Source organism: Giraffa tippelskirchi, chromosome 5 (assembly GCF_054371585.1).
Source record: "Giraffa tippelskirchi isolate mGirTip1 chromosome 5, T2T-mGirTip1v1.2.pri, whole genome shotgun sequence".
NCBI lineage: Eukaryota > Metazoa > Chordata > Mammalia > Artiodactyla > Giraffidae > Giraffa > Giraffa tippelskirchi.
In genome coordinates this window covers 177,992,059-178,008,439 of record NC_137279.1, presented here as the reverse complement: position 1 = coordinate 178,008,439, position 16,381 = coordinate 177,992,059, and the positions used below count along the sequence as shown (strand labels likewise).

The following is a 16,381-nucleotide window of genomic DNA, read 5'->3' as shown; positions in this document are numbered from 1 at the left end:
CATTTATTTATTTATTTGGCTGCGTCAGGATCTTTCATTGCAGTGCACAGGCTCCACTGCAGCACAAGGGCTCTCTAGTTGTGGTGCACAGGCTTAGTTGCCCCATGGCATGTGCGATCTTAGTTCCTGACAAGGGATCCAACCCACGCCCTATGCACTGGAAGGAGGATTCTCAACCACTGGACCACCAGGGAAGTCCCCAGAATCTTATGTGTAGTTTCTGCAACATGGGACCTCACAAAAACGAAACAAGTGAAACACTTTATAAAACAATTTTCTTGATCATATTTTATACAATAAGTGTACCCTGGGAAGCAATGGTCTATACATATATCTTTTATTGTTTATTCTAATTTTAACTATTCATTCTCTCTTACTTTTTGATACAAGTTCTCAGACCACTCTTTCAAAAACACATGTTGATGACCTACTGTATTCCAGGCCCTCAAACTGTGACTTCCTCAAAAGTATCTTGAAAAGCAAAGATTATATAGTTTGCACATATACGAACGAGGAGATCAAAGCTCAGAAAAATAAAAGTCTGTTCAACCAAGAATCTGAGAGCCAGGACCAGAATCAAGTTTAATCTTGCCCTCTATTATTTAATTAGTCTTCCCAGGTTGCCTTTTCAGGCAATATTTGACAATGACAATGGAATGACAACATTCCAATCCCAAAGAAAGGCAATGCCAAAGAATGCTTGAACTACCACACAATTGCACTCATCTCACACACTAGTAAAGTAATGCTCAAAATTCTCCAAGCAGGCTTTAGCAATACGTGCACCGTGACCTTCCAGATGTTCAAGCTGGTTTTAGAAAAGCCAGAGGAACCAGAGATTAAATTGCCAACACCCGCTGGATCATCGAAAAATCAAGAGAGTTCCAGAAAAACATCTATTTCTGCGTTATTGACTATGCCAAAGCCTTTGATTGTATGGATCAAAATAAACTGTGGAAAATTCTGAAAGAGATGGGAATACCTGACCTGCCTCTTGAGAAACCTGTATGCAGGTCAGGAAGCAACAGTTAGGACTGGACATGGAACAACAGACTGGTTCCAAATAGGAAAGGAGTGCATCAAGGCTGTATATTGTCACCCTGCTTATTTAACTTATATGCAGAGTACATCATGAGAAATGCTGGCCTGGATGAAGCACAAGTTGGAATCCAGATTGCTGGGAGAAATATTAATAACCTCAGATATGCAGATGACACCACCCTTATGGCAGAAAGCGAAGAAGAACTAAAGAGCCTCTTGATGAAAGTGCAAGAGGAGAGTGAAAAAGTTGGCTTAAAGCTCAACATTCAGAAAACTAAGATCATGGCATCTGGTCCCATCACTTCATGGCAAATAGATGGGGAAACAGTGGCTGACTTTATTTTTGGGGGCTCAAAAATCACTGCAGATGGTGATTGTAGTCATGAAATTAAAAGACGCTTACTCCCTGGAAGGGAAGTTATGACCAACCTAGATAGCATATTAAAAAGCAGAGACATTACTTTGTCAACAAAGGTCCATCTAGTCAAGGCTATGGTTTTTCCAGTGGTCATGTATGGATGTGAGAGTTGGACTATAAAGAAAGCTGAGTGCCAAAGAATTGATGCTTTTGATCTGTGGTGTTGGAGAAGACTCTTAAGAGTCCCTTGGACTGCAAGCAGATCCAACCCATCCATCATAAAGGAGATCAGTCCTGGGTGTTCACTGGAAGGACTGATGCTGAAGCTGAAACTCCAATGCTTTGGCCACCTGATGAGAAGAGCTGACTCATTGGAAAAGACCCTGATGCTGGGAAAGATTGAGGGCAGGAGGAGAAGGGGACGACAGAGGATGAGATGGTTGGATGGCATCAACAACTCAATGGACATGAGTTTGGTTAAACTCTGGGAGTTGGTGATGGACAGGGAGGCCTGGCGTGCTGCAGCTCATAGGGTCGCAAAGAGTTGGACACAACTAAGCGACTGAACTGGAACTGGAATTTGACAATGAGGGGAAGTGCAGCTTTCATCTATCAATTGTTGTGCCCCACATGACTTATCTGCATACACCTCCTTAAATACATCATGTTCTTTCATGCATCTGTGCCTGTTCTACATGCTGATCTCCTTGCCTATAACAGCTACCTTACAACTGACAAACTCATATTCCACCTCCAAATGTTAGTTCAGATGTTATATAAAGGAATCCTTCTCTGATCATTTTACAATACTCAGGAATTCATCTCTCTCTCTACAAGATCTCTCTATACCATTTATGGGGCTTCCCAAATGAAGCCAGTGGTAAAGAACTACCTACCAATGCAGGAAACGTAAGAGACTCAGGTTCGATCCCTGGGTTGGGAAGATACCCTGGAGGAGGGCATGGCAATCCACTCCAGTATTGCTGCCTGGAGAATCCCATGGACAGGAGTCTGGCAGGCTACAGTTCCTAGGGTAGCAGTCATATACAACTGAAGTGACTTAGAGTACACACACACATGCACACATCGCACATCCTTTTTAGGCTACAAGTTTCTTAAAGTATAGAAACTCATTTCTGTATCCACAGGTACCATATCAGACACAGAGTAAGTACTCAATAAACATCTGTTAGAATGGGGGTAGAGGGAAGATAATGAACAAATAGTGCCAAGTATAGGGTATAACATCAGGCTTCCCCAGGCCCTAATCTAGGCAGTATCTCACTTCACACACAGCCATACTGGGGCATTCTCCCATGTTATCTTTTCTAAGTGGTCATTACATTTCAGCTAATAAGCCTACCAGACCTGACGTAAACTTGCCAAGAACCATGTAAAATGTAAATGCTACAGAAATTAAGCACTAAAACTTAAAACAACAATTTCATAACTATGGTTCAGGCTAGCAGGTCTCAAAATTAGTAAAGCAAGAAAAAGTTCTACACCCAGCTGATACTAAAGTTGAAAGTGAAGCAGGAAGAAAAATACTCAAATTCAATGGACAACAGTTTAAATCACTGTTCATGAAAATGATAAATTTCAGTGTTTGTTTTGCAAGAGTGTGTATGTCTGTATTAATCTGAGAAACCACCTACTGTCCAAACATTACAGTGATTTGTTATTAAACATTTTAATAAAACTACAAAAACAAATATGTATCTGTCCTGCCACACAAAATATAACTGGCTGCAATTTATCACAAATAGATCAACAAAAGAGAAAACAACTGTTCTTAAGCCTAACCCTATCCATTATGTATTTATTAGGTTGGTGCAAAAGTAATCGCGGTTTTGCACTGATGAACTTTGCCATTTGATATTGGAATACATTCTTAAACAAATGTGGTTATGTTATACATCATTTTAATGTGCATTTCTCGCTTTATTTTTCTTGCTAATGATTTACTACTTGCTGTTGATTTCATATTTATTTTAGACTACAGAAATGATGCTAGACAAAAAGCAAATTCAAGTGATTTTTTAATTCAAGTTCAAAATGGGTCATAAAGCAGCAGAGACAACTCGCAACATCAACAGTGTAGTTGGCCCAAGAACTGCTAACAAACATATAGTGCAGTGGTGGTTCAAGAAGTTTTGCAAAGGAGACAAGAGCCTTGATGATGAGGAGCACAGTGGCTGGCCACTGGAAGTTGACAACGACCAACTGCAAGCCATCATCGAAGCTGATCCTCTTAGAATTACTCAATGTTGACCATTCTACATTTGAAGCAAATTGGAAAGGTGAAAAGGCTCAGTAAGTGGGTGTCTATGAGCTGACTGCAAATCAAAAAAACCGGTTTTGAAGTGTCATCTTTTCTTATTCTACACAATGAATCATTTCGCAATTGGATTGTGACATGCAACAAAAAGTGGATTTTATATGACAACCAGCGATGACCAGCACAGTGACTGGACCAAGAAGAAGCTCCAAAGGACTTCCCAAAGCCAAACTTGTACCAAAAAACATCATGGTTGCTGTTTGGTGGTCTGCTGCCTGTCTGACCCACTACAGCTTTCTGAATCTTGGCAAAACCATTACATCTGAGAAGCATGCCCAGCAAACTGATGAGATGCACCAAAAACTGCAACATCTGCAGCCAGCACTGGTCAACAGAATGGGCCCAATTCTTCTCCATGATAACGCCTGAAAGCATGTTGCATAACCAATACTTCAAAAGTTGAACTGGGCTGAGAAGTTTTGTTTTGCTTCATCCACCATATTCATCCAACCTCTTGCCAACTGACTACCACTTCTTCAAGCAGCTCAACAACTTTTCATAGGGAAAACATTTTCACAACCAGCAGGAAGCAGAAAATGCTTTCCAAGAATTCCGTCAAATTCCAAAACACGGATTTTTACACTATAGGAATAAACAAACTTATTTCTCTTTGGCAAAATGTACTGATTGTAACGGTTCCTATTTTGACTAAAAAAGATGTATTTGACCCTAGTTATAATAATTTAAAAAATCATGGTCTGAAACTTCAATTACTTTTCCAAAACTTAAGACAAAACCCTGAATGCTCATATATCCAGAAAAATAGTCTGAAAAGATACATGCATCCCAAATTTCATAGAAGCACTATTCACAATAGCCAAGACAGGGAAACAACCTAATGCCCATTGACAGATGAATGGATAAAGAGGATGTGGTGTATATGTACAATAGAATATTACTCAGCCACAAAAAAACAAAGAATGAAATAATGTCATTTGCAGCTACACAAATAGACCTAGAGGTTATCATACTAAATGAAGTCAGAAAGAGAAAAACACCGTATGATATCAATTATATGTGGAATCTAAAATATGACACAAATGAACTTATGTACAAAACAGAAACAGACTTACTGACACAGAGAACAGATTTGTGGTTGCCAAAGGGGCGAGGGGGAAAGGAAGAGTTAGACCGGGAGTTTGGGACTAGCAGATGCAAGCTATGATATATAGAGAATGGGGGCTTCCCAGGTGGGTTAGCAATAAAGAACAGCCAGCCGACGTAGGAGACATGGGTTTGATCCCTGGGTCAGGAAGATGTCCTAGAGGAGGGCAACCCACTCCAGTAATCTAGCGTGGGGAATCCCACAGACAGAGGAGCCTGGCAGGCTACAGTCCATGGGGTCGCAAACAGTGGAACACGACTGAAGCAACTTTGCACATATAGAGAATGAGTGAACAACAAGCTCCTACTGGATAACACAGGGAACTATATCCAATATTCTGTAATAAACCATAATGAAAGTTTATGCATAACTGAATCACTTTACTGTACACCAGAAACTAACACAACCTACAATCTTGTAAATCAACTATACTTAATAAAACCAAAACAAACAAAAAATCCTGAATGCTCAAATGCAAAAACAACTGAAATGATTCACAAAAGAGTTGCAAAATCTTCTTCCTAGTGGCTCTTGCGAACCTATTATCTGAGTTTCATCTACGAAATAGCCAGTTTGAATTAAAGGACTGAAAACTTCCCTTTGCAAATCAAAACTGCAAGACACCATCTGACACACATTAGGCTATCTATCATCAAAAAAACAATATAATGTGTTGGTGGCAATAGGGAGAAACTGGAACCTTTGTGCACAGCTGGTGGAAAGGTAAAGTGGCACACCTACTGCGGAAGACGGTACGGCAACTGCTCAAACAATTACACAAAATTACCACATGATCAATCAATTTCACTTCAAGGTTCTATATATACCCAAAAGAATCCAAAGCAGGGACTTGAACAGATATCTGTACCATCATGTTCACAGCAAGCTATTCCCAAAGTTAAAAAGGTGAAAGCAACACAAGTGTCGATGGATAAACATAAATAAGGTACATACATGCAAAGGAACATTATTCACTCTTTAATAAATTCTGACACATGCATGCTATAAGATGAGTAAACCTTGAAGACATGCTAAGTGAAATAAATCAGTCATAAGGAGGAAAATACTGTGAGATTCTACAAACATGAGGTACCTAGAGAAGTCAATATCACAGAAACAGAAAGCAGTGGTGGTTGGCAGGAGATGGGAAGAGGGAAGATATGGAACTATGCTTAATGGGTACAGAGATCAGTTTGGGAAGATGATTAACTTCTGGAGATGGATGATGGTGGTGGCTGTACAACAATATTAAGGACTTAATGCCACTGAGTTATACACTTAAAAAATAACTACAATGGTAAACTTTGTTATATTTTGCCCTACACACACACAAATCCCTTTCAGCTACCTTTAAAAAGCAGCTACCTTTTTTCTTCCTTATTAAACAATATTTCTCACAAAAAATAAACTGCTTAAATATTGCCAATCAACATACATTCCATCAAATTTCTTCCCAGAGCAGGGCCTACTCCTATAGGTTTAAGTAGAGCAAGTAAGAAATAAGAACTTTTAGCTTCCTGGTTTTATTTTTAAAATCAAGTTTACTGAAGTATATTTTTTAAAAAATAAAGTGCACCTATTTTAAGTATACAGTTAAAGAAGTTTTGACAAATGTATATACATGCACACAACAACAAAATCAAAATAAAGAACATTTTCATCACCCTAAAAAGCTCCTCTTTGTGGCTCAATAAGCAATCCCTCTTCCTATGTTCCCTCATCTCCATCCCATACAGCTACTCATCTGCTTCCTATTATTATAGTTTTGCATTTTCCAAAATTTCACATGAACTCAAATTGGCACACTCTTTTCTACTACTATTAGCAATACATGAGTTGAACTGCTCCATGTCTTTGACAATACTTGGTATTTAAGTCTTACCAATTACAACCATCTAGGGGATGTGCAGTTGTACCTCAGTGATTTTCATGTGCATTTCCATTATGAATAATGTTGACAGGCATCTCTGCATGTACTTACTGTCATCAGGTATCATCCTTTGTAAAGCAGTTGTTCATAAATTTGACCACATGGTTTATTTAGGTTATATAAGACTTTTGATTATTTTTGTTTTAAGAATTTTTTTATACTTTTTAAATAACGTGTTTTGTTAGAGATAGATACACAGTTAACTTAAAAGTGTGAGGTTAAGGATCAATATAAATTTTTCTTCCACCAAGATATAAACATTTCTTGAAAAAGACTATGTCCTTTCCCCAGTGAATTACACTGGCATCTCTACCAAAAATCAGCTTGATATATATGTAAGTCTACTTCTGAACTCTATTCTGTTCCATTGATCTACACAGCTGTCCCTGTGCTAATACCATTTTGTCTTGATTACTATAGCTATATAGAAAGTCTTGAAATCAAGCACTATAGTCCTGCAATCTTTTTTTTTTTTCCCAAAAAAATTGCTCTGCCAATTCTAGGTCCTTTGCATTTCCATATGACTAAGAGAATCAGACTGTCAATTTCTAAAAAAGAAGCCTGCTAGGATTTTTACTGAGATTGCATTAACTCTATAAACCAATTTGGGGAAGACAGACATCTACGAGTCCTCTATTCCACAAACATGCTATATTTTTCCATTTACTTTGGTCTCGCTTTATTTCTCTCAGCAGTGTTTTACAATTTTCAATAAATAGGCTGCATATATTTTGTTAAAATGTATCCCTAAAGTATTTCATTATTTTGGATGCTACTGTAAACAGAACTCGGAGAAGGCAATGGCAACCCACTCCAGTACTCTTGCCTGGAAAATCCCATGGACGGAGGAGCCTGGTAGGCTGCAGTCCTTGGGGTCGCGCAGAGTCGGACACGACTGAGCGACTTCACTTTCACTTTTCACTTTCATGCATTGGAGAAGGAAATGGCAACCCACTCCAGTGTTCTTGCCTGGAGAATCCCAGGGACGGGAGAGCCTGGTGGGCTGCCGTCTATGGGGTCGCACAGAGTCGGACACGACTGAAGCGACTTAGCAGCAGCAGCAGTAAACAGAACTGCTTTTCTTTTAAATTTCATTTTCTAACCATTGACAGCATTAAAAAATTAAACTAAAAAAACTGTACTGACTTGTATCTTATGACTTTGCTAAACTCACTTATTAGTTCTACCAGCTATTCCATAGACTCTTTAGGATTTTCTACATATGCAATAAAGTCATTTGCCAACATAAGAAAATTTTATTCTTATTCAACCTAGATGTCTTCTATTTTTTTCTTTGCCTTACTCCACTGACTTGAAATTTTAACAGAACAATGGTAACAGTGAATACAAGCATTTTTGTTTATTTCTCAATCTCAGAGGAAAAGCATTCAATGTCTCACTATGAAATATGATAAACTGTAGGTTTTTTATAGATTTCTTTAAATAAAGGAAATTCCTTTATTGCCAACTTGCTGAATGGGTATCAAATTTTGTAAAAATTTTCTACACTTGAGATACGATTTTTCAGTTTTCTTCTACTCACATGGTGAATTAAATCAATTGTTTTTTTAATTTCAACCTGCAATGCATTCTTGGGACAAATCCTTTCTGCTCATGATGTATTTTTCCTTTTATATATCAATGAATTTAATTTGCTAATATTGTATTAAAGATTACTGGGTCTAAGTTCACAAACATACTGGTCTATAGATCTGTTACTTCTTTGCCATAATAGTGATGCTGATGAATGAACTGTTCATTCATGTTTTTTGGTAAGAATTGTATTTGAGACTGGTATTGTTGCTCCTTGTTTCATTGCTTTTTGTTTCTTTTCTATTTTATTTATTTACCTTTATTATTTCCTTCCTTCTACTTACTTTGAACTCAACTTGTTCTTATTTTTCAACTTAAGAAACATGCTTGAAGTAATAGATTTTGGACCCTTCTGATTTTTCAAATAAAAGCATTTAAATGTTTATATTTTCTGCTCTCATCACTCAGTTCAAATATTTTCTAATATTCTTATGATTTCTCTGACCCAGAGATACTACATTAACTACATTAATTTCTAAATGTTTGGAACTTCCTAAGTATCTCTTTGTTTTTTCTTCCTAATCTAATTCCTCTAGTCAAAAAATATACATCTCAAATATTTCATCATTTAGAAGGGATTAATATCAATTTAACAGTTCACACAACATCGCTAATCATCAGGGAAATGCAAATCAAAACCATAATGAGATACCACCTCATACCCAGAATGGCTATCATCAAAAAGACCACAGATAACAAATGTTGGAAAGAATGAAAAAAAAAGGGAACTACTGTACACTGCTGGTGGGGTTGTAAATTGGTGGAGTCACTGTGGAAAACAGTATGGAGGTTCCCCCCAAAAACTAAAAATAGAACTACAATGTGATCCAGCAATTCCATTCCTGGGTATAAGTATAAAATAAATAAGCTACTAGGATATATTGTACAGCACAGGGAATATAGTCAATATTTTATAGTAACTATAAATATGACCTTTAAAAATTGTGAATTACTATTATTTATGTGATACACTTGAAACTTATATAATACACTACATCAGCTACACCATAATTAAAAATTGTGCATTTGTCAATTTCTCTTTTTAGTTCTGATCATTTTTGTTTGATTTCTTGAAGCTCTATTTTTGGGCACATACATTTATAATTCTTAGACGTTCCTGATCAATTGATCTTTTCTTCTGGTGTATCCAATATTTTGTTAAGGCCATTCAGTAAATTACTCATTTAGTTATTGTATTTTCAGCTCTACAATTTTCCTTTAGTTCTTTTTCTAGTTTCCATCTCTATTCAAATTCCCTATCTCTTCATTCATTAATTATTAGAGTATGTTTTAATTCTTTCAACATATTTATAATGGCTGTTTTGAAACCCGTGTCTGCTAAATCCACACTTGTTTCACCTGATTCAGGAGCTGAGACAACTTCAACTCGTATCAAAGTCACACTGACATCAGTCTCTTTCACTTCCCTCACTGACTGCTAGGCAAGCTCCCTATAAAATTTTCCCTAAGTAATATACCACGTTAAATTCCAACAAAAGTACTATAGGCATACCTCAGCAATATTGCAGGTTCAGTTGCAGACCACTGCAATTTAAAACAAATATCACAATAAAGCAAATCATGAATTTTTTAGTTTCACAGTACATATAAAAGTTATGTTTATACTATACTGTAGTCTATTAAGTGTGCAACAGCATTATGTCTAAAAAAAACAATGTACAACCTTAACTTAAAAACACTTTATTGCTAAAAGATACTAACCATCAATACTGAGCCATCGGGTAGTCATAATCTTTTTGCTGCCAGAGGGAGGGTCTTGCCTCTATGCTGATGGCTGCTGACTATTCAGCATAGTAGATGCTGAAAGTTGAGGTAGCTGTGTGGCAGTAAGACAACCATTAAGTCTGCCACATCAATTGACTCTTCCTTTCATGAACTATTTCTCTGTAGCATGTAATGCTATTTGACAGGATTTTACCCACAGAATTTCTGTTAAAATTAGAATCAATCCTCTCAAATCCTGTTGCTGCTTTCTCTACCAAGTTTATGTAATATGCTAAATCCTCTGCCGTTGTTTCAACAATCTTCACCTTTACCAGGAGCAGACTCCATCTCAAGGAGCCATTTTCTTTGCTCATCCCTAAGGAGCAATTCCTCAACCATTAAAGCTTTGTCAAAAGTTTGTAGCAGTTCAGGCTCCACTTCTGATTCTAGTTCTCTTTCTATTTCCACTTCACATCTGCAGTTACTTCTCCACTGAAGTCTAGAACCCCGCAAAGACATCCATGAGGGTTGGATTAACTTCTTTCAAAATTTTGTTAATGCTGGTATTTTGACCTCTTCCAATGAATCCGTGAGTGTTTCTAACACCATACAGAATGCTGGATTCTTTCCAAAACACTTTCAATTTCCTTTGTCCAGATCCATCCAAGGAATCACTATGGCAGCTATATCCTTACGAAACACACTTCTTTCTCAACAGTGGGTTTAATATACTGAGTAAATCATGTTGTCAGGAGTACTGTGGTGGTCAAAATGATAAATGAGCACTGGCTTCAACTTAAAGTCACCAGCTACATTAGCCCCTAACAAGAGAGTCAGTCTGTTCTTTGAAGCTTTGCAGCCAGGCACTGACTTCTGCTCTTTAGCCACAGAAGTCCTACATGGCATCATCTTCCAGTAGAAGGCTGTTCTGTCAACACTGAAAATCTGTTGTTTAGTGTTGCCATCACAAAGAATTATCTTAGCTAGACTGTCTGGATAACTTGCTGTAGCTTCTACATCAGCATTTGCTGCTTCACCTTGCACTCTGATGTTATGGAGACAGCTCCATTCCTTAAACCTCATGAACCAATCTCTGCTAGCTTCAAACTTTTCTTCTGCGGCCTCCTCATAGCTCTCAGCCTTCATATAATTGAAGAGAGTTAGTGCCTTGCTCTGAATTAGGCTTTGGCTTAGGGGAATGTTGTAGCTAGTTTGATTTTCTATACATACACTAAAACTTTTTCCATATCAATATTAACACTATTTTGCTTTCTTATCATTTATTTGTGTGTTTAGTGGAGTAGGACTTTAATTTCCTTCAGGAACTTTTCCTTTGCACTCACAGCTTGGTTAAATGTTTGGCACAAGAGCTTTCAGTCTATCTCAGCTTTTGACATGCTTTTTTCACTAAGCTTAATCATTTTTCTTTCGATGTGAAATTTTTAAAAATTTTATTTATTTTTGGGCTGTGCTGGCTCAAGATTTTCTCTAGTTGCAGCAAGTGGGGGCTACTCTCTAGCTGCCATGCATGGGCTTCTCATTGCAGTGACTTCTCTTGTTGCTGAACACAGGCTCTACGGCACACAGGCTTCAGTGCTTGTAGTATGAGGGCTCAGTAGCTGCAGTTCCCAGGCTCCAGAGCACAGGCTCAATAGTTGTGGTACAAAGGTCTTAGCTGCTCCGTGGCATGTGGGATCTTCCTGGACCAGGGATTGAACCCATGCCTCCTGCATTGGCAGGAGGATTCTTTATCACTGAGCCACCAGGGAAGCCTTAAGCTTAATCATTTTTAGTTTTTGATTTAAAGTGACAGATATGCAACTCTTCCTTTCACTTGAACATTTGGGAACCACTGCAGGGTTATTAGTTGGCCTAATTTCAATATTGGTGTCTCAGGGAATAGGGGTGCTCAAGGAGAAGGGAAATGAAAATTGGAGGAAAGTCCAATAAGTTTAACAGAATACAAACAACATTTATCAATTAAGTTTGCTGTCTTATGTGAATGTGGTTCACAGTACCCCAAAACAATAGTAACAATATTAGCTATAATAGTTACAAAAGTAACATCAAAGATCACCAATCACAAATCACCATCACAAATAAAGGAACAAAAATAAGTCTGAAATACTGCAACAATTACCAAAATGTGACAGAGGCATGAAGTGAGCATATGCTGTTGGAAAAATGGTGCCAAATACACCTGCTTGACACAAGGTTAACACAAACGTCAATTTCCTTAAAATGCAACATCTACAAAGTACAATAAAATGAGGTATGCTGCTGCTGCTGCTAAGTCACTTCAGTTGTGTCCGACTCTGTGCGACCCCATAGACAGCAGCCCACCAGGCTCCACCATCCCTGGGATTCTCCAGGCAAGAACACTGGAGTGGGTTGCCATTTCCTTCTCCAATGCATGAAAGTGAAAAGTGAAAGTGAAGTTGCTCAGTCATGTCCAACTCTTCACAACCCCATGGACTGCAGCCTACCAGGCTCCTCCGTCCATGGGATTTTCCAGGCAAGAGTACTGGAGTGGGTTGCCATTGCCTTCTCTGAAAATGAGGTATACTTATACAAAATTTAGAAGGTCGTGTGATATCCAGAAGAGAATATCTATCAACCCACAGACCTGAATTCAAATCTCAGATCTGGATCAATAATCTTGGACTAATTAACAAACCTTTGATCCTCTTTTCTCATTTCTCTTTCAGAGCTATCATGACAATCAGGCCTAAGTACACACCAGCAAAACTAGTCATCAGTATTTACTATCTGTGTCCAATACATGCTTCTTGTTTATAGTGACTGAGCGACTTCACTTTCACTTTTCACTTTCATGCATTGGAGAAGGAAATGGCAACCCACTCCAGTGTTCTTGCCTGGAGAATCCCAGGGACGGGGGAGCCTGGTGGGCTGCCGTCTCTGGGGTCGCACAGAGTCGGACATGACTGAAGTGACTTAGCAGCAGCATTTTGCAAATAATTTACAGAATCAATAAAAGGGTAGTGGAGGAAAAAAACACTGAGATATTTTTGTAGGAATTTAAACATAACAAACCCAGATGTTCTATATTTTTATATATAATACACTTAATATATTCAAATTTGTCTGATTTTGAAGGTTATGTAGGTACATGTATCAACTGCTCACTATCTTTTGAACGTAACTAACTGCTTAACTTCTCATGCATGAAACTAAAACACCTATCTTGTAAATACTGAGTCCAGATTTTGTAATCTCTAAAATGTTCTACTTTATTATTACTTATGGGTTTTTCCTTATATTTTCCTATCAAAAGGCAATGCTGATTTCAGGTTATAAATATGTAAAAAATTCTAGCATATTATCACTTCCTGTTCTTCCTTTATATTTTCAAAATAAAATACGTTTGTGATTTTCAATGGCTCAGAATTTTGCTGAAGGATGGCCATTTCTATTTCATAATTGCAAAACATTTTCATACTTGGTTTATAAACCCCAAATAGAATGATGAATTCAATTTACATTTTCGTTTCTGTACCAATTTCCTTGTAAGCACTTTTGTTTACTCATCAAACTTTAGGATCTGTCCACAAATGAACCATATCAAGTGAATTCTGGTGCACAAACATCATAAATGATGAAAAATACTGTAACATGACTTTCTAGGGGCAAAATGGGATGATTCACATTCTAGTCACAAAGTGCTACATGATGAAGACCTCATTGAAGGATAAAATGGATGAGAACAGCATATATGCTTTTGTCCTTAAAAATACTGGATTGGCCAAAATGTTCATTCAGGAATGTATTGGAAGACCCAAAGGAACTTCTTAGCCAACCCAATATATCACTAACTCAGTATTTTTTGGGTTTGGGAAAACTAATCTATAATATTATCAACTCAATTTCACCATCATAATTAGAGTGCTGCTATCTGTCTTTGTATTCATCTTCTGGTTTTACTGATGATAGCAAACAATTTTCCTCTGTCAATTTTCATCTGTCAGTATGAGCAGAAAAAAAATACCTAAACTCGCAACTATGTTCAATGAATACTAAAAGAAAAAAAAAAAAAAAGACTAGACTTAAATGGCATCTACAGACTTTTATTGTATCTTTTTGGAAGATGAAATATTTTGGCCAACACAATAAAACTGAAGTATAATAGTGATATTTCATTACTACATCCTCCTTCTAGGTCGTTCAATCATTCTGCTGTATTCTTGCTATTTCAGTGCTTGGGCACTGAATCTACAACCAAGATTACTCTACTCAGCAAGGATCTCATTCAAAATTGATGGAGAAACCAGAAGCTTCACAGACTTGCCAAGCAAAAGTTCAGAAGAGTTAGTACCATCAAACCAGCTTTACAACAAATTTTAAAAGGACTTCTATAGGCAGGAAACACAAGAGAAGGAAAAGATCTAAAGAAACAAATCCAAAACAATTAAGAAAACACCAATAGGAACATATAAATAAATAATTACTTTAAATGTAAATGGATTTAATGCTCCACCAAAAGACACAGACTGGCTGAATGGATACAAAAACAAGACCCATATATATACTGTCTACAAGAGACCCACTTCAGACCGAGAGACACATACAGACTGAAAGTGAGAGGATGGAAAAAGATACTCCATGAGAATGGAAATCAAAAGAAAACAGGAATAGCACTCCTCACATCAGACAAAACAGACCTTAAAATAAAGTATACTATAAGAGATAAGGAAGGACATTACATAGTGATCAAGGGATCCATCCAAGAAGATAGAGCAATTGTAAATATTTATGCACCCAACAGTGAAGCACTTCAATACGTAAGGTAAACACTAACAGACATAAATGGAGAAAATGACAGTAACACAATAATAATAGGAGACTTTAACACCGCACTTATACCAATGGACAGACCATCAAAACAGAAAATTAATAAAGAAACATAAGCCTTAAATGACATATTAGACTAGATGGCTCTAATCAATATCTTCAGGACATTCCATCCAAATGCAGAATACACTTTCTTCACAAATGCACATGGAACATTTTCCAGGATAGACCACATCTTGGGTCACAAATCAAGTCTCAGTAAATTTAAGAAAACTGAAATCACATCAAGCATCTTTTCTGACCACAATGCTATGAGACTAGATATCAAATGCAGGGTGAGGGAGGACCTGTAAAAAACACAAACACATGAGATTAAACAGTATGTTTCTCATTAACCAACAGGTTACTGAAGAAATAAAGGAAAGAGAAAGGGATAGAGTAGGTCACTCAGCCGTGTCCAACTCTTTGCAACCCCATGAACTGTAGCCTGTCAGGCTCCACTGTCCATGGGATTCTCCAGGCTAGAATACTGAAGTGGGTTGCCATTTCCTCCTCCAGGGGATCTTCCCAACACAATGATCAAACCAGGGTCTCCTCCACATTGCAGGCAGATTCCTTACCATCTGAGCCACCAGGGAAAAGGAAGAAATAAAAAAATTCCTCTAAGATTCCTTGCTAAATTGCTGCTAAATTCCATTTAGCAACAAGACAAGGGTGCCCACTTTAGCCACTATTGTTCAACATAGTTTTGGAAGTCCTAGTCACAGCAGTAAGAGAAGAAAAAGAAGTAAAAGGAATCCAGATTGGAAAAGAAGTAAAATTCTCACGGTTTGCAGATGTCATAGTACACATAGAAAACCCTAAAGATACTATCAGAAAATTATTGGAGCTAATTAGTGAAATTTCATGAAGTTGCAGGATACAAAATCAGTACACAGAAATCACTTGCATTCCTATACACTAACAATGAGAAATCAGAAAGACAAATTAAGGAATCAATCCCATTGTTCACTGGAACAAAAAGTATAAAATAGCTAGGGATAAACCTACCTAAGGAGACAAAAGAGCTGTATACAGAAAACAATAAGATGCTGATGAAAGAAATCAAACGACATAAACAGATGAAAGGATTGGAAGAATCAATATTGTGAAAATGACTATACTACCCAAAGCAATCTACAGATTCAATACAATCCTTATCAAATTACTAATGGCATTTTTCATAGAACTAGACCAAAAAATTTCACAATTCATATGGAAATGCAAAAGATCCCAAACAGCCAAAGCATTATTGAGAAAGAAGAATGGAGCTGAAGGAATCAACATTCCTGACTTCAGACTATATTACAAAGCTATTATATTAGAGTCATCAAGACAGTATGGTACTGGCACAAAGGCAGAAATAAAGACCAATGAAACAAGAAAGCCGAGAGATAAACCCATGCACCTATGGGCACCTTAACTGTAACAAAGGAGATAAGA

At 37.3% G+C, this 16,381-nt stretch overlaps 1 protein-coding gene across 23 annotated transcripts in view; it reads right to left on the bottom strand.

The window, feature by feature from the left end:
- Positions 1-16,381, bottom strand: part of FOXJ3 (forkhead box J3) — a 228,997-nt gene that overhangs the window by 50,899 nt on the left and 161,717 nt on the right. The gene's annotated exons all lie outside the window — the stretch shown is intronic.